The sequence below is a fragment of the Phodopus roborovskii genome, unplaced genomic scaffold, assembly GCF_943737965.1.
Source record: "Phodopus roborovskii unplaced genomic scaffold, PHOROB, whole genome shotgun sequence".
NCBI lineage: Eukaryota > Metazoa > Chordata > Mammalia > Rodentia > Cricetidae > Phodopus > Phodopus roborovskii.
Window position 1 is genome coordinate 20,914,742 of NW_026126459.1, and position 17,130 is coordinate 20,931,871.

The following is a 17,130-nucleotide window of genomic DNA, read 5'->3' on the forward strand; positions in this document are numbered from 1 at the left end:
ACAAATTAATTAAGTCATTAATTCACCAAATTTGCCGTTTTATTTAAGTTTTGGGGTTTTTAATTACTTATGAATCTGTGGTCATTATTCTTTCCACTAGGGCAGTTTTGTGTTTTTTCTTTTATCTTTTCTTTTTTTTTAAAATTTATTTTATATAACAAAGTCCATTTAAATGAAAACAAACATTTATAGACAATATTTGGGAATTTGGGCGTTGTTCTTTCCAAACTACTTCCTGCTGGTAAGGGGCGCTGTCATGGGGAATTCGAAGAAGATTCAGATATCCTGGCTGTAGTCTGTCAGGCTGCTTTGTCCAGCTGTTTTGAATGTTTCAGGCGGTCTGGCTTGATCAAACCACATGAGTCTGGAAGGAATCACATTTTTTCATCTTCTGTGGAAACAAAAATAGAAATCCTTTTCCCCAGTAACTTGTCCTTCAACTTAAATTTTGGAGTCAAAGCATATTTTTTTTAATTTAATTTATTATTTTACATGTCGATCCCAGTTCCCTCTCTCTCCCTCCCTCCTTCCCTCCTTTTTACCCTCTCTGCCCTCTCACATGCACTCTAACCACCCTCCCCTCCCAACCCCCTACCACAATACCATATGTAGGGGAATGCCATCCAGGAGGGGTCATGTAGATCTGACAGGTCATGTGAAGTAGGGACTAGGGCTTCTCTCCTGTCTCTAGATTAAGGCAGTTATCCCTCCATGGGGGATGTGTTCCCAAAGTCCTTTTGTGCACCAGGGATACATCCTGGCTCCACTGTCTGAGGTCCGTTAGACTGCTCAGGCCTTCTGGCTGAGACCCATATTCAAGGGGGCCTGAGTCAGTCCCATGCTGGATTCCCAGCTATCAGCCTAGTGGCCCTTAGCTCCTCCTTGTTCAGGTAAGCTGTCTCTATGTACCTCTGCCGCATGGTCTTGTCCTCTCCATCTGCATCTGGGTTCTAGTTTGATTCAGTGTTTATGTGTGGGTGTTTGATCCTGTTTCCAACAGGCATTAGTTGAGGGCTCCATGGATAAGTTAGTTGTTGATCTCACTCTCCGGGAAGGGCATTTATGATAGCCTTTCCACGGAAGCTCAAATTGTTAGTTGGGAGCAGTCTTGTAGTTCTCTAGACCTTTCTTTGTGTTCAATTTTATCTTCAAACCAATATTGGCTCCCTCTTTTATGTTCTCTCTCTCTGTCTCTGTCTCTCTCTCTCTTTCCTGTCTTCTATTCCTAACCAGGCTCAATCTTCCTGGTCGCATATGTTTTCCTTTCCTCCCCCTCGTTTTCTCCTACTTCTCTCTCCATTCGCTGCCCCCCCCACTTCCCCTGAGCTCTGGGGGACTTGTCCCTTCCCAGTTCTGTGAGGGACTTTATATGAATCTCTTAGAATACACCTTGTATCCTAGTTCCTCTGCTGGTGTGAATTATAGGCTGGTGATCCTTTGATCTAGGTCTAAAAGCCATATATGAGTGAGTACATACTATGTTCCTCTTTTTGTGACTGGGTTACCTCATTCAGATTGGTTTCTTCAAGTGCCATCCACTTGCCTGCGAATTTCAAGATACCATTATTTTTTTCTGCAGAGCAGTATTCCATTGTGTAGATGTGCCACATCTTCATTAACCATTCTTCAATTGAGGGGCATCTAGGTTGCTTCCAGGTTCTTGCTATTACAAATAGTGCTGCTATGAACATAGTTGAACAAATGTCTTTGTTGCATGGATATGAGTCCTTTGGGTATATGCCTAAGAGGGGGATTGCCGGGTCCTGTGGTAAACTAATTCCCATTTTCCTGAGGAACCGCCATACTGATCTCCAAAATGGCTGTATGAGTTTGCACTCCCACAAGCAGTGGAGGAGTGTTCCCCTTTCTCCACATCCTCTCCAACATAAGTCATCACTGGTGTTTCTAATTTTAGCCATTCTGGCAGGGGTAAGATGGTATCTCAAAGTTGTTTAGATTTGCATTTCCCTTTCCCTGATAGCTAAGGATGTGGAGCATTTTCTTAAGTATCTTTCAGCCTTTTTGATTTCCTCTATTGAGAATTCTTTCTTCAGTTCTGTACCCCATTTTTAAATAGGGTTATTTGGTGTTTTGTTGACTAGTCTCTTGAGTTCTTTGAATATTTTGGAGATCAGCCCTTTGTCGGATATAGGATTGGTGAAAATCTTTTCCCAGTCTGTGGGCTGCCGTTTGGTCTTGTCCACTGTGTCCTTTGCCTTACAGAAGCTTCTAAGTTTGAAGAGGTCCCATTTATTGTTTCTCTCAGTGTCTGTGCCCCTGGGGTTATGTTCAGGAAGCGGTCTCCTATACCAATTTGTTCAAGGGTACCTCCTACTTTCTCTTCTAAGAGGTTCAATGTGGCTGGATTGATGTTGAGGTCTTTGATGCATTTGGACTTGAGTTTTGTGCATGGCGACAGACTTGGGTCTATCTGCAGTCTTCTACACACCCTCATTCAATTGTGCCAGCACCATTTGTTGAAGATGCTGTCCTCGCCCCATTGTATTCTTTTAGCTGTTTTGTCAAAAATCAAGTGTTCATAGGTGTGTGGGTTAGTATCAGGATTTTCAACTCGATTCCATTGGTCTACTTGTCTATTTTTATGCCAATACCAGGCTGTTTTCAGAACTATAGCTCTGTAGTAGAGCTTAAAGTCAGGAATGGTGATGCCCCCTGAAGTTCTTTTATTGTATAGGGTTGTTTTTGCTATCCTGGGTCTTTTGTTTTTCCATATAAAATTGATTATTATCCTTTCAAGGTCAGTGAAGAATTGTGGTGGGATTTTAATGGGGATTGCATTGAATCTGTAGATTGCTTTTGGCAAGATTGCCATTTTTACTATGTTTATCCTACCTATCCAAGAGCATGGGAGATCTTTCCATTTTCTGATATCTTCTTTAATTTCTTTCTTTAGAGCCACAAAGTTCTTATTATATAGGTCTTTTACTTGTTTGGTAAGCGTTACACCAAGATACTTTATGTTGCTTGTGGCTATTGTAAAGGGTGATGTTTCTCTGATTTCTTTCTCTGTCTCTTTGTCATCTGAAAAAAGTAGGGCTACTGATTTTTTTGAGTTTATCTTGTATCCTGCTAGTTTGCTGAAGGTGTTTATCATCTGTAGGAGTTTCCTGGTAGAGTTTATTGGGTCGCTTATGTAAACTATCATATCATCTGCAAATAGAGACAGTTTGACTTCTTCCTTTCCAATTTGGATCACCTTGATCTCCTTTTGTTGTCTTATAGCATTAGCTAGAACTTCTAGTACGATATTGAAGAGATATGGAGAGAGAGGGCAGCCTTGTCTTGTTGCTGATTTTAGAGGAATTGGCTTAAGCTTCTCTCCATTCAGTTTGATGTTGGCATTTGTTTATTTGTTATATATACAGTGTTCTGCCTGCATGTGTGCCTGCAGGCCAGATGAAGGCATCGGATCTCATTACAGATGGTTGTGAGCTACCATGTGGTTGATGGAATTAAACTCAGGATCTTTGGAAGAGCAGGGAGTGCTCTTAACCACTTAGTCGTCTCTCCAGCCCCGTGTTTCTTCTTGACAAGCTTTTATTTTGTCTTTGTAGAAGTGTTCATTTTTTCTTTTTTAGACAAGGTCTCCGTTTGTCACCTCAGATGGCCTCGAAATCAAGATCTGATGACCTTAGTCTCCAGAGTGCTGCGATCAATCACTATGTGACACCAAGCCTGGCATGGGAAAAAAGCAATTCTGTGTTCGTTTTTAAAAATAATTTATTTACGTTTATTTTATGTGCATTAGTGTGAAGGTGTCAGATCCTCTGGAATGGAGTTACAGCTGTGAGCTGACATGTGGGTGCTGGGAATTGAACCTGGGTCTTCTATAAAAGCAGCCAGTGCTTTTTGCTGCTGAGCCATCTCTCCAGCCCCCTGGGTTCTTTTTTAATAGCAACAACAACAACAACAACAACAGCCCATTTGTATTTACTTAAGAAGCATTCAGAATGTTAACACAACAACCTTTTTTAAAAATGTTTTATTTTTGCAATTTCAGAGTGGCATTCAGTTGAAACAACAATAATTACTTTATGTTAGGTATATCGGTGATGACTCAAGCTGAAAACAGCTCTGGGCCCCACATATAACTAATGTGTGCTGCGCATGAGTGAGAGCCAGCTTTACATTTCCTTGCCAGTCCACAACTGCCATTCTGTGCCAGGCAAGGTTAGCAGCTACTGAAAATACCACTGGGATGGTACTGTGCTAACTATATAAGAAACTGTACAATTGAAACATCAACGACACAGCCTAATGCTTCATTTTCTTCTTTAAAAGGAGGAGTTGTGTGTGTGTGGGGGGGCAGTTAAGGACTTTATGTACAAGAAAAAAATCTGCTCTAAAAACTATTACCATTTTTCTTTCCTTTGTTATTTTTCTTCCCTTTTCAGCCTGGGTAACTTCCCTGTCTGCGGTGACAGGTTTCCCTAAGCAGGCAAGCATCAGCATCCCATGATGCCTTTCCCTCAGCTGGGCACCTTCTTGTGACTGTTTCTGTGTGCAGCACACAGAGCTGACTCAGAACCTCCCCATTTCTCTGCAGCAGCAGGAGCAGCAGCAATGAATGAACCCAGGTGATCTCAGACTTGGAGGAAATACTCAGAACAGTGAAAGGAGGCTGCAGGACTCTGGGATGCTGGGCATCGAAACCCTTCACTTCTTTCCTTTTTTAGGAGTATCTAGGTTTCCATTCTATTTAGTAATGAGCCTTGTTGTTTTTGTGGTGTCTTTAGATAGTCTATGTTTCATTAGTAGTTGTGGCCTGTCTTAGTTAACGTTCTTGCTGTGAAGAGACACCGTGACCATAGAATTCTTATAAAGGAAAGTATTTAAGTGGGGCTGGCTTACAGTTCAGAGGTTTAGTCCATTGTTGTCATGAAGGGAAGCATGGTGGTCTGCAGGCAGATATGGTGCTGGAGAGGTAGTTGAGAGTTCTACATCGAGATTTGCAGGCAATAGGCAGAGAGGAGAGAGAGAGAGAGAGAGAGAGAGAGAGAGAGAGAGAGAGAGAGAGAGAGAGAGACTGAGGGTCTAGCTTGAACATTTGAAACCCCAAAGCCCATCCCCAGTGATGTAAGTCCTCCAACAAGGCTACACCTACCTTGACAAGGCCACACCTCCAATCCCTATCAAGTAGAATCATTCCCCAATGATCCAGAATTCAAATATATGAGCTATTGGAGCCATTCATATTCAAAACACACAGTCTCCCACTTCTTTGAGTACTTGAGATATCTGAAAAGCTGACTGAGGCATGCGGTTACTGCTTCTCCTGGCAAGTCTGCACAAAGATGAATGTACCTGGCTTCTCAAACGCTACTCAAAATTCAAATATGATTTTTATGATCAAAACAGCACTTACTTCTCACAAAAATAATACATTTACACAGATATCTTTGAGGTCAAAGCTTTTGTCAACATTTTAGCATATTTGCTATTATTCTGCCAATTACTTTTTTTTTTTAATTCTGCCAATTTATTTTGTATATTCATTTGATTAGGCCAACTTTCCTAATAACTTAATAAATGTAATTTAAAACACAATATGATTGCTTCTACAGTTTCTGTTAAGTCTCATTTTACTGGATTTTTAAAAAAGAACTTGGGAACTATTTTAAAATCATTAAACCTAAGCTGTATCTTGACCATTTTGTATTTATCGTCGGTGAACATCAAGCCTGAGGCACTGGCTCTAATAAGCATTCTGCTAAAATTTTCTGGACAGCCTTGCTTCTATTTAGTTGCTAGAATTTGAGAATGGCATCTTTTAAATTGCTTTTCAAAATTTATATCTTAATTTTTGAAAACAGCTTCATTAGCTGTTTCTAACCTGAAAATCTGCAGTTAAAACTTCACCCCATTATCTCAAGCCTGCACCACTTGAATCTGACCTGAACTGGTACAACTCCATTTTGAAGTTTTAATTCTACAAGTTCAGAATAATGACTGGTAAGCTAATTGTTGAATTTGCAAAAAGATATTAAGGATTGGAAAATAATATTCAAATCTTTAAAAAGAAATAAGCTTTTGAGTACTATTAAAATTTAGCAGTTAGATAAATCAGCCATGAAGACATGGGCTGTTTTAGTTCACTTCCTACTGCTGTGATAAAGACCATGACCAAAAACGACCTGGAGAGGAAAGGGCTATTTGACTAATATATCCCAAGTCACAGCCCATTGAGGAAAGCAAGGCAGGAACTCAAGTCAGGAACCCAGAGGAAGGAACTCAAGTCAGGAACCTGCAGGCAGGAACCCAGAAGAAGGAACTCAAGTTAGGAACCTGCAGGCAGGAACTCAAGGCAAGAACTGAAGCAGAGACCATGGAGGAATTCTGCTTACTGGCTTGCTCCCCAGGCTTACATTCTTATATCTTCCAGAACTTCCTACTCGGAGGTGATTCTACCCACAATGGACTGGGCTTTCCCACATCAAACATCAATCAAGAAAATGTTCCAGTTCAGTCAGATCCCGGCAGCAGCTGCGGCGGCTCAGTTCTTCTGTAGCTCTCTCTGTCTCCCTTTCGCTTCCGGAAAAAATGGCCTCTGGTGTGGCTGTCTCGGATGGTGTCATCAAGGTGTTCAATGACATGAAGGTGCGCAAGTCTTCAACGCCAGAAGAAGTGAAGAAACGCAAGAAGGCAGTGCTCTTCTGCTTGAGTGAGGATTAGAAAAACATCATCCTGGAGGAGGGGAAGGAGATCTGGTAGGAGATGTGGGGCAGACTGTGGACAACCCCTACACCACTTTTGTCAAGATGCTGCCAGACAAGGACTGCCGCTATGCTCTCTATGATGCAACCTATGAGACCAAAGAGAGCAAGAAGGAGGACCTGGTGTTCATCTTCTGGGCCCCTGAGAGTGCACCCCTTAATAGCAAAATGATCTATGCCAGCTCCAAGGATGCCATCAAGAAGAAGCTGACCGGAATCAAGCATGAATTACAAGCAAACTGCTACGAGGAGGTCAAGGACCGCTGCACCCTGGCAGAAAAGCTAGGTGGCAGCGCTGTCATCTCTCTGGAGGGCAAGCCTTTGTGAGCTGCCTCCAGCCCCCTGCCTGGAGCATCTAGCAGCCCCAGACCTGCTCATGGGTGTTGCAGGCTGCCCCTATCCTGCCAGACATGAGGGGCTGGGGGGATCCCAGCAGGGGGAGGGTAATCCCTTCACCCCAGTTGCCAAATGCCCCCCTCACCTCCTGGACCGTCCTCTTCCCTCCACCCTGACGGTTCTGGCCTTCCCAAACTGCTTCTGATCCTCTGATTCCTCTTGGGTTGAAGCGGACCAAGTCCCTTCCCAGTTCCCAGGCACCCAGTTTGGGGGGAGCCTGCTTTTTTTTAACGACACCCCTATTCCTCATCCCCCCCAATCCCATGCTGCCAACTTCTAACCACAATAGTGACTCTGTGCTTGTCTGTTTAGTTCTGTGTGTAAATGAAATGTGGACATGACCCTCCCTGCGCCAGCTGGTTGCCCTCCCCTTCCCCTTGTTCTTGGCCACTCATGGACCAGTAAGGGACCTTCAATTTAAACAACAAAACCAATAAAAAAGCTAATTAACAAAAAAGAAAATGTTCCTGTAGGCTTGCCTACAGGCCAATCTGATGGAGACATTTTCTCAGTTGAGAGTCTTTCTTTCCAGATGATGATGGCTTGTGTCCAGTTCACAAAAAGACAAGGAACACATGGATACACAGCAAAGTGATCTGAGCACGTTCAGCACATCCTGGTGTTTCTTCCACTCTCAGTCCACTAGTTTCTGTCCCCCTTTGATGGTGACGAAGACTATGTACTGTGGCAAGCTGGACAGTGCCTGGATTGGTTACTTTTCCTTTTTCTATGAGAAAAGATTCTGAGAATAGAATTTAAGGGGGAATCGGTTAATTTTGGATCACAGGTCCATGATGGAGGCAGGAGCTTGAGGAAATTTGATCCATGACACCTACTGTCAAGAAACAAAATGATGAATGCAGATTCTCAGTTCTCTTTCTATTTTACTCAGTTCAAGACCATATCACATGGAGTGGTGCCACCTACAGTCAAGGTGGATCTTCCTAACCTAACCTAAATAATCCTTCACATTTGAGTCCAGAGGCTTGTTTCCTAGGTAACTCTAGATCCCATGTTGACGATCAATAGTATCCATCATGATGCCCTTCCAATACACATACTCTCCCTCCACCCTGAAACCAACAGATGGTGCTTTCTTTGGGCTTTACAGATGCAATTAAATTAATTGGGATGGAAAGATTATCCTGGATTATCCAGATAGCACAAACGTCATCACAGAGTCTTTAATGAGGGACCTAAAAGGACCGAAGGAGACGCAAGCCACAGTTGTGGGAAAGCCTGCCGAAGGTAAGAAATACACTCACAATGAACAAGTCCTGCTGACACCTAGACTCCTGCCCAGAAAAACCCCATTCAGGACTTGTAACTTCCCAAATGTCAAGAGGTGTTTGTGATGTTTATTATTGTCATGTGTGGCAACGGTTTCAACAACCATAGGAGATGATTGTGGGCATGCTAACACTTCTTGTCATCCGGATCTTCTTCCTGCTTGTGCTTAGGATTTTACAGCCAGGCCTGAGATGACTGGGGTTGTCATCCAGGAAAACAAAAAAGTACTGCCTGGACCCCTGAGACAGTATCTCCCGACCTCTTTCCCAACTCCTCTAGACCCACCAGGAACTAGGGAAAAGGCCAGTAGCAGAGCCTCTATATTTTATATCAGTGTTCTCTGTTTTGGGATATTTGATTAGACTGTGATTGGTTTAATAAAAAGCTAAAGGGCCGATAGCTAGGCAGGAGGTATAGCAGGGACTTCTGGACAGAGAGAGCTCTGGGAAGAAGAAAGGTAAAGTCATCAGCCACACGAGGTATAAGCAGGGTGGGCAAAATGGAGACGTGGTAACAAGTGTGTATTTAAGTACATAGATTGAAAAATATGGGTTAGTTTAAGTTTTAAGACCTAGTTAGAAACAAGCCTAAGCTAGGGACAAGCTTTCATAATTAATAAGTCTCAATGTCATTTTTTTGGGAGGGGGAGCTGGTGGTATAGAGAAATCAGTCTATGTTCTCCTCAAAAGTCACCAAATATATCTTGGTCATTTCAGTGAAGCCATTATGTTCTCCATCTCACCCTTCTAGTTCTCATCTCCAGCCATGCCTGACTGTATTTCCCCAAGAAACTCATTAGTCAGAATATGCTGCTAAGAAATAGCACTAAAGAATTCAGATAGAAAATGGTCATCCTTGCAAAATGTGTAATGAGCTACATGCACATCCCAGTAAAATTAAGCTCCTTTCCTGGAAGGGTCCACGTTATGTCCCCAGCATTCCTGTGAGACAGCTAGGTGTCTAGCCTCGAAATGCTCATAAGATAAAGTGATCCTTCAGTCACTTAGCCACAAGAGCCAGAGGTCAAGCTCTGTCTCCAGAGACTCAAAGGTGGGGAGGCACTCCCTGGTGGAATAGGTCACTTCAGGGGTGTGGTTTCTAGAAGAAATACAATGCCCCCTGCTGGTTCTATCCTGAGATGCCCTGTTTGAACTAAGGTGTTTGGGGGCTGGTACTTCTCAACCACCAAAAGGTCTTGAAAGAAGTCAGAGGAGCAACTCCCACCGCCCTCCTCCCTGCGCCCACCATCCTGCCTTCTATCGGGAGGCCACAGCACTCCTGTGAACTGCTGCAACTTTTCCCCCTCAAGCCTCAGGAAAAACTCCAGAGTCCACAGGCGGCATGGATGTGGAGACAGGATCCAGAATGTTGTGGCAGATTTTTTTTTTTTTAAACCCACAAGAAGAAGACTTTAAAAAGACAGTATTTGGGGCCAGCATGGAGATGCACAACTGTAGCCCCAGAATTCAGTGGGTAGAAAGGGAAACATCAAGAGGCCCACAAGATTCCTGTCACAAAACCCCCCAAAATAAAACAACAAATGAGCAAAACCAAAAACAAAGAACAGCAATAGAAAAAAAAAAAAAGTCCCTTTGAGAGTTCAAATTTACTTTCTCACACATCCAATTTTACTAAGTACTGACCAACAGGGGAAAAACTTTCTGTGAAAAACATGGCTGACAGAAGACATGGGTCTCATAATCAAAGAAAGCATGAAACATGCAGATGTTAAAAGATAAATTTAGGCACATGAAATTCTAATGAGCTTACTTAGTTGCACAGTGATTCATGAACTGGGCAGCACCCGATAACAGGTCTATGCTTCCAGCCAAGGGGTAAGAAGGAAAAGTTTTCTTAGATAGTCTTAGAAGCAAGGTAAAGAAAAAATGATCACAAGAGTGAAAAGTTCAGAGAGAGGTATTTTTCAACCTGTGGGTCATGACCCCTGTAACAAGCATCTATCTCCAAAAATATTTACATTATCACTCATAACTGCAGCAAAATTAGTTATGAAGAAGCAACAAAATGAATTAAATGGCTGGGGGTCACCACAACATGAAGAGCTGTATTAAAGGGTCACAGCATTAGGAAGGGTGATGCTGATACTGACTTGGGCAATTTACTTCTAACAGAGCCCAAGGTTTGACTTCCCTCAGCCCAAACAATTATCACCCAATTAATTTATTATTAACAGGGGGAAAAGAGACAATGAAATGAGGGTGGAGGAGAGAAAGGAGGCATGGGAAAGGGGGATGAAGTGGAGGAAAGAAACCTTGGACAGGAAGCAAGCTCAGAACTGCTTGTGTCTCCATCCTTTAGTCTGAAGATTCTACACACAGGCTGTGGCACAGGAGAACATTTGAAATCCTTACACTGGATCCTTGAGGGATAGAAGGATGCAGGACCATTCCCTTACAAGACCCGGCATATCTGACAGGCAACTGTAAATCTATTCAAACCAGAGTAGTTAGGCAATCATTGGCCTCCTTCTGCCCCGTTCTGCCACACCCTCACACTGGGGCTCTCCTGCAGGAATCCTGACAACATTGCCTTCCAGGGGCTGAGGCCAGAGAAGGTGGAAGGGATGTGGGTGCCCTGAGGCCTGGAAACAATTTCTGTCACATGATAAAGGAGAATAACCGTGGATCCCAGGCCAGCTTGTTCTTCTTTGTTTAAAAGTATAATTTACATATATACAAATCCACAGGTAGGAGGTAATAAAATGTTAACAGTAGTGAATGTTGAGCATTTCCAGTCAAAGGGGCATTCATTATTGGATGGGTTTAATTTCATGAATTTGTTTCCTGTATTTTTGAAGCTTGCTGTAATGAACCTGTAGTACTAAGGGGAAAAGTCACTCTAGGATATAGGAAAATTAATGGTTTAAAAAAAAATACCTCATTGCTATCAAAGGAAACCAAGTCTACAATGTTTATACATACTCATTTTCAACTTTACTGTCAAAAGAAAGGAGACTACTGTTTCTTATTTGTTTTTGTGAGTTCTTTCTAACTGAATTCTGCTTATTTACATCATCTTTTTTTTTTTCTTTTTCTTTTTTTTAGCTTGCTGTTAACTCAACACTTTTCATCTGAGGGATGCTTAACTGATTTTCTATGTGTGATTTTTCTGTCGGCTGGAGGTGGTTCATCCACTCTGGCAGCCTTTATTTCTGATTTGATTTTCATGACTTCTTCAGCTGTTAGGTCTCCCTTTTCTAAACCACTACTTGAGGCTGTTCATGGTCTTTGTCACCGTGATCACCATCATCATCTGGGAGCTGAGGCTGCATTTTCTCGGTCTCCACGGTAGGTCCCTCCCTGCAGCCAACTCACTCCTTGAAGCAGGGCAGAAAGGCAGGCTCATTCCTCTTGCTCATGAGGACTCTATCCAACATCACTCACCACACTCGGCAGGGAAGACGCTGAGGCCCACCCAGGTCAGCTTCTTGAGATTCATCCTTTTACCGCCTAACCTTCCAGTCTGGGTCGGATGAAGCCAATCTATTGGATGAGCCAGGGCTCTCAAAGGGCTTTCCTTCCAACACTTGAAATACTAGGCACTGGCTGGGGTAGAACAGGTCCCAGCTCTACTGTGTGTAGGTAGCCATGACTTAGACCACTTTTCATTGAGACTCATGTTAAACAGGCCAAAGGATGCCCAAACCAAACAACACAGAACCATAGCAAGGTATACTTGGAACTATTCCACAGGCACTAATTAGCAGACAAAGGCACTAACATAGTTAAACTAATAGAGTCAATACTAATGATATGTAAGACATTACTTACATTGTCTGGTTTCCTCATCTCACCACTGTGGGTAAAACCTGTACTGTTTCATTGCCCTATGTCTTTGAGTCTCAAGGGCCTCATTGTTAAGATCAACTGAACATTCGAGGCGCTTTGGTGTATATATATATATATATATATATATATATATATATATATATATATGGTGTGTATGAGTGTGAGTATTTACAGTGTGTGTTTATGTGTGTGTCTGTGTGTGTGTTTGTGTCTGTGTGTATATGTATGTATGTATGTGTATATATGTGTGTCTCTGTGTGTGTGTATGTATGTGTGTATATGTATGTCTCTGTGTGTGTATGTATGTATGTGTGTCTCTCTGTGTATGTATGTATGTATATGTGTGTCTCTCTGTGTGTGTATGTATGTGTGTATATGTATGTCTCTGTGTGTGTATGTATGTCTGTATATGTGTGTCTCTCTGTGTGTGTATGTATGTGTGTACATGTATGTCTCTCTGTGTGTATGCATGTATGTGTGTATATGATGTGTGTCTTTGTGTGTGTATGTATGTGTGTCTCTCTGTGTATGTATGTATGCGTGTATATGTATGTCTCTGTGTGTGTATGTATGTATATGTGTATATGTGTATCTGTGTGTGTGTGTCTATGTATGTGTGTATGTGTTTGTGGTGTTCCTGAAGTCGGCTGAGTTGCTCACACCTTAATGATCAGGAATCAACTTATTCGGTCTCTATCAACATGCCAACCAGTTACCATACTGGCAGAATTTATAATGTTGTTTACCACTTGTGTCACAGTTCTTCCCTAAGGAAATGTGAAATATAGTCAAAGAAAGGGAGGAAGAGCCAACAGGTGGATGGGGAAGGGGACAGAGTACAAGTCAGGGCAAGCAAAGGATGGGAAGAAGAGCTAACAGGAGGAAATGGAAGGTGGCTGAGTCCAGGATGTGGCCTCATCACGAGACTGTGGATCTGTCTATCTGCCATTTCATTTGCATTCCTGTTTATTCTCAGGACAGTGATGGCGTATTCTTCGACTTATATTTTTTTCTATTATACTTACTCATTTTATCTTATGTGTGATTGTTTAGCCTGCAGGTATGTCTATGCATCATGTGCATGTGTGGTGCCTTTGGATTCCAGGGGCATCAGGTGTCCTAGAACTGGAATTACAGATGGTTGTAAACCACTGTGTAGGTGCCAGGAATAAATCCTGGGTCCTTTGCAAGAGCAACAAGTCAGTTAGGCATAAATGAATCGACTACCAAGACACATCTGAGGGAGGCAGGTGTTTGTTCTTCACTTGAGTCACCAGAGATTGCAGGGCCTCCTTGTATCATCCTCTCCTTGGTTGAAAAACCAGTACTCACCAGAGATGGTGAGTTAACAACATGGTTAACAACAAAGAGGAGGTTTAATCTGGAATTTTTTCTTTCCTACCCTCAGACTCAATTGCTTCCACTGTGTGTCAGTCTGCTGTGACTGCCTAAGTCAAACATACAGACAGAGGCCATGCAGTTATGCCCCATGTCAAGCTTCCCTAAGTGACCAGGCAAGAGGTCAATGACATTCACCACACAGCCAAGCTGTGCAGCAGGCTATGCCATCCAGGCCTGTGCACTGTACTCTGATAGCCCACAAGGACTACATTGCCTGAAGACCCTTCTCAGAATGGTCTCTGTCCTTAACAACACACGAAGGTATTTGTGAAGATTATGTGTGGACCTGGGGGGAAGGGAAGTGGAGAAAACGACAAAATAGGCCTTCCCTTCTAAATGCTGTTGGACATGGGCTCAGACTGGCAGTGGCCCCAGGGCCCACTGCAAGATATGGAGGTCAGGAAGCTTGATTGAAGATGCCTCAATTTAGATTGGCTGAAGCTACATTCAGCTACTCCTGAAGTAGATTTCGCTCTTGCCTTAGTCATGTTCTGGTGGTGTGAAGAGACACCATGACCACAGCAACTTTCACAAGGGAAACATTTTATTAGGGCTAGCTAACATTCAGAGGTTTAGTCCATTATCATCAAGGCAGGAATCATGGCAGCGTGCAGTCAGACATGATGCAGGAGAAGTAACTGGGAGTTCTATATCAAGATCCACAAGCAGCAGGAAAAGAGTAAGACACTGGACCTAGTTTGAACATTTGAAACCCCAGAGCCCACTCCCACTGACATACTTCCTCCAACAAGGACACACGTCCTAATTCCTGTCAGATAACGCCACAAGCCTATGGAGGCCATTCCATTTGTAACCACTACACCTTCTGTCCTCCCTACCACCACTGATTACACTTAGAGGTCCAGCTGCCAGGTGTGGTTACAAAGATGGGTGGGAGAGTCAAGAGTGACTCCTGTTCTTGGATTGATTCTACATCTGAAAAATCTACTCTGTTACTCCTCATGGACACATCTTACATAAGCAGTTGCCATTGCTTTTCAAAGCGTGGATCTTCTGCTAAGCAGAAATAGAATAATATGTCAATAATTCTTTGGCTTAAATTTCTGCAGCTGTAGACACTGTAGAGACTGCAAGGGAGGAGAAACACAGTAGCCGAAATGGTAGATGGGGATAAAGCAGTGAGCTCATCTCTATAGGGAGAAAATGGGAGTTGAAGACTATTATAATCCCACTCACATGCTTTGTCCCTGGGCTTGGATGAGAAAAAACTATAGTGACCTCCAAGGGGAATGAATTTATAACATCTGGTCAAAAAGCTACCCGGTAGTTTAGATATTTTCAAATATCTAACCCCTCTGAGCAGGTAACAGATCACATGCCTCTTCTACTCCACACTTCTCCAGAGCCAGTCCCTGCCTCTACCTCCGGTGGTAGCCACTTTTATTATTGCTGTGACCAAAGTACTAGAGAGAACAACTTAAAGGGCAAAATGACTTATTTTGACTCATGCCATTTGAACTCAAGGTTCAGTTCTTGGTCACATGGCATTTGGGCTGACATAACATCATGGTGGTGGATGATAGAAAGCCATTCTCTTCATGAAAGACAAGGAAATGAAGATTAGTGATAAACAGGTAGGTAAGTAGATCAGTAGATAGGCAGAAAGATATATGGTAGATATAAATGATAGATGATTGATAGATGATAGATAGATAGATAGACAGATAGATAAAAATGAGATACCAGAAACTTACCTCCAGTGACCTACTTCCTCCAAATATGCCCACCTCCCAAAGTTCCCATCTTCTTAAAATACCTCCACCAAACTGGGGACTACCCCAACAAATCAAGCCTACGGAGAACATTTCCTATGGAAACCATAGCATCCTTGTAACTCCTGCAAATGTCCTCTACTCCACTGCCTTCGCCACAGCTCAACAACATTCTTCTTTGCCTGCACCTCTGTCCATATTTGCTCAATGAATCTTTCTGCACCATGTTTTTTGTGCACCCAGAGTTAATCTTTCTTTAGCGTGAATCTAATCATAGTCGTCCCCTAAGTTCTGATGAAGAGCCCCAGCACCCCAGTTTTCCCTCTGCTTCATCCGTTGCTGTAAGTGCTCTCCCTACTCCCCCACCCCTTAGTGTCTGAGACTTTCTGATGCCAATTATCTTGCTTTTCTTCCATGGTTTTGGGCTTGCCACTGCCCCTGTCTAGTGTTCTTGTCCCCTTTGGTCCACGAAACTCTGGCCCACCCTCAGCTCTCACTTGGGACACACAGTTTCTTCCCAGAACTGGAGCCTGCTGTGACTTGCACGGGAAGGGCAGCAAGGGCTGTTCCTTGGTGCCCTGCAGACTCTACCTCACCTTAGTCAGAACATCTGTCTCAGCATACTTGCCATTCACATGTCTGTCTCTAGAAACGAAGGCTCCTCACAACCAAAGAAGGCTCTCTTCCCCAGTGTCTGCCCTATACTCTGAAGAGTCCTTGTTAAATAAATGCTATTGATTGTTATACAAAGAATCTGAGGACATGAGCTCTACTTGTCTGCCTCTTTATCGGTATGAAAATTTAAGTGAGTATATGCAGAGACACAAACTGCTCAGAAGACTGGAGGTAACTCTGAAATAGTGGCTGTTTGGACCACCATGGAATTACACAGGCTTTAGCTTTGGTTCTGCCAATCAAGGTGTAGGATGCTCTGCAATTCACTCAGCTTCTCTGTCTGTGCTTGTCAATCCCCAGGTATGCTAAGTGCACACTCTACCACTACAGCTCATATGGTCCCCCGCTGAGCCGTGTGCTGGTTTTCTTGGGTGACTGGAAGTATTGAGTAGGGGAGTATAGTAGAATATTTAAATTAAAAATGCTACATAACTATAAAGAATTCCTGTGAACTACATTCCTTTTATTGTTTTTTCATTCCTCCTGTCCACCAAAGCCTTGACAACTTTAAAGCTATACATTCAATTGTCTTATTATATAACAATAACTCCTCATAGATCATACAGAGTCTCCTCAAAGCCCTTGCACGACTATTCTCTCATTGGATATTTGTAAATGTGATAGGATGTTGTGATTTGAATGTGAAATGTTCATCACATGATCCTATGTTTGCCTTTTTGGTCCCTAGCAGGTGTCACTGTTTAGGGAGGACCTTTAAGAGGTGGAACCTTGCTGGAGGAAGTGAGTCACTAGGGGAAGGTCTTAAGGTTTTACATCCTGTCTCCATTTTCTGCCTGCTCTCTGCTTCTTGACTGTGGATGCAATATGACCAGCTATGTTTATCACAGCACAGCTGTCACATGCCTCCCCTGATGGGACAGATTGTGTCCCCTTAAATTCTAAGCCAAAATAAATTCCTCTTCCATTAAATTGCTTCTCGTCAACTGTTTCCTTGCAGCAGTTTCCCTATCTTTTAATTAATAGGACTGAAACCTAGAGGTTATGGGATGCACCCACAGCTTTATCAAGGCTTTGGGGAGAGGGGCTGCCAGGCTTCTCTTCCCAAGGTCACTGCTCAGATTTCACCTCTGC

At 42.9% G+C, this 17,130-nt stretch overlaps 1 pseudogene; it reads left to right on the plus strand.

The window, feature by feature from the left end:
* The first annotated feature begins 6,487 nt into the window (after positions 1 to 6,487).
* LOC127226007 (cofilin-1-like) lies at positions 6,488 to 7,441 on the plus strand (annotated as a pseudogene).
* The last annotated feature ends 9,689 nt before the right edge of the window (positions 7,442 to 17,130 follow it).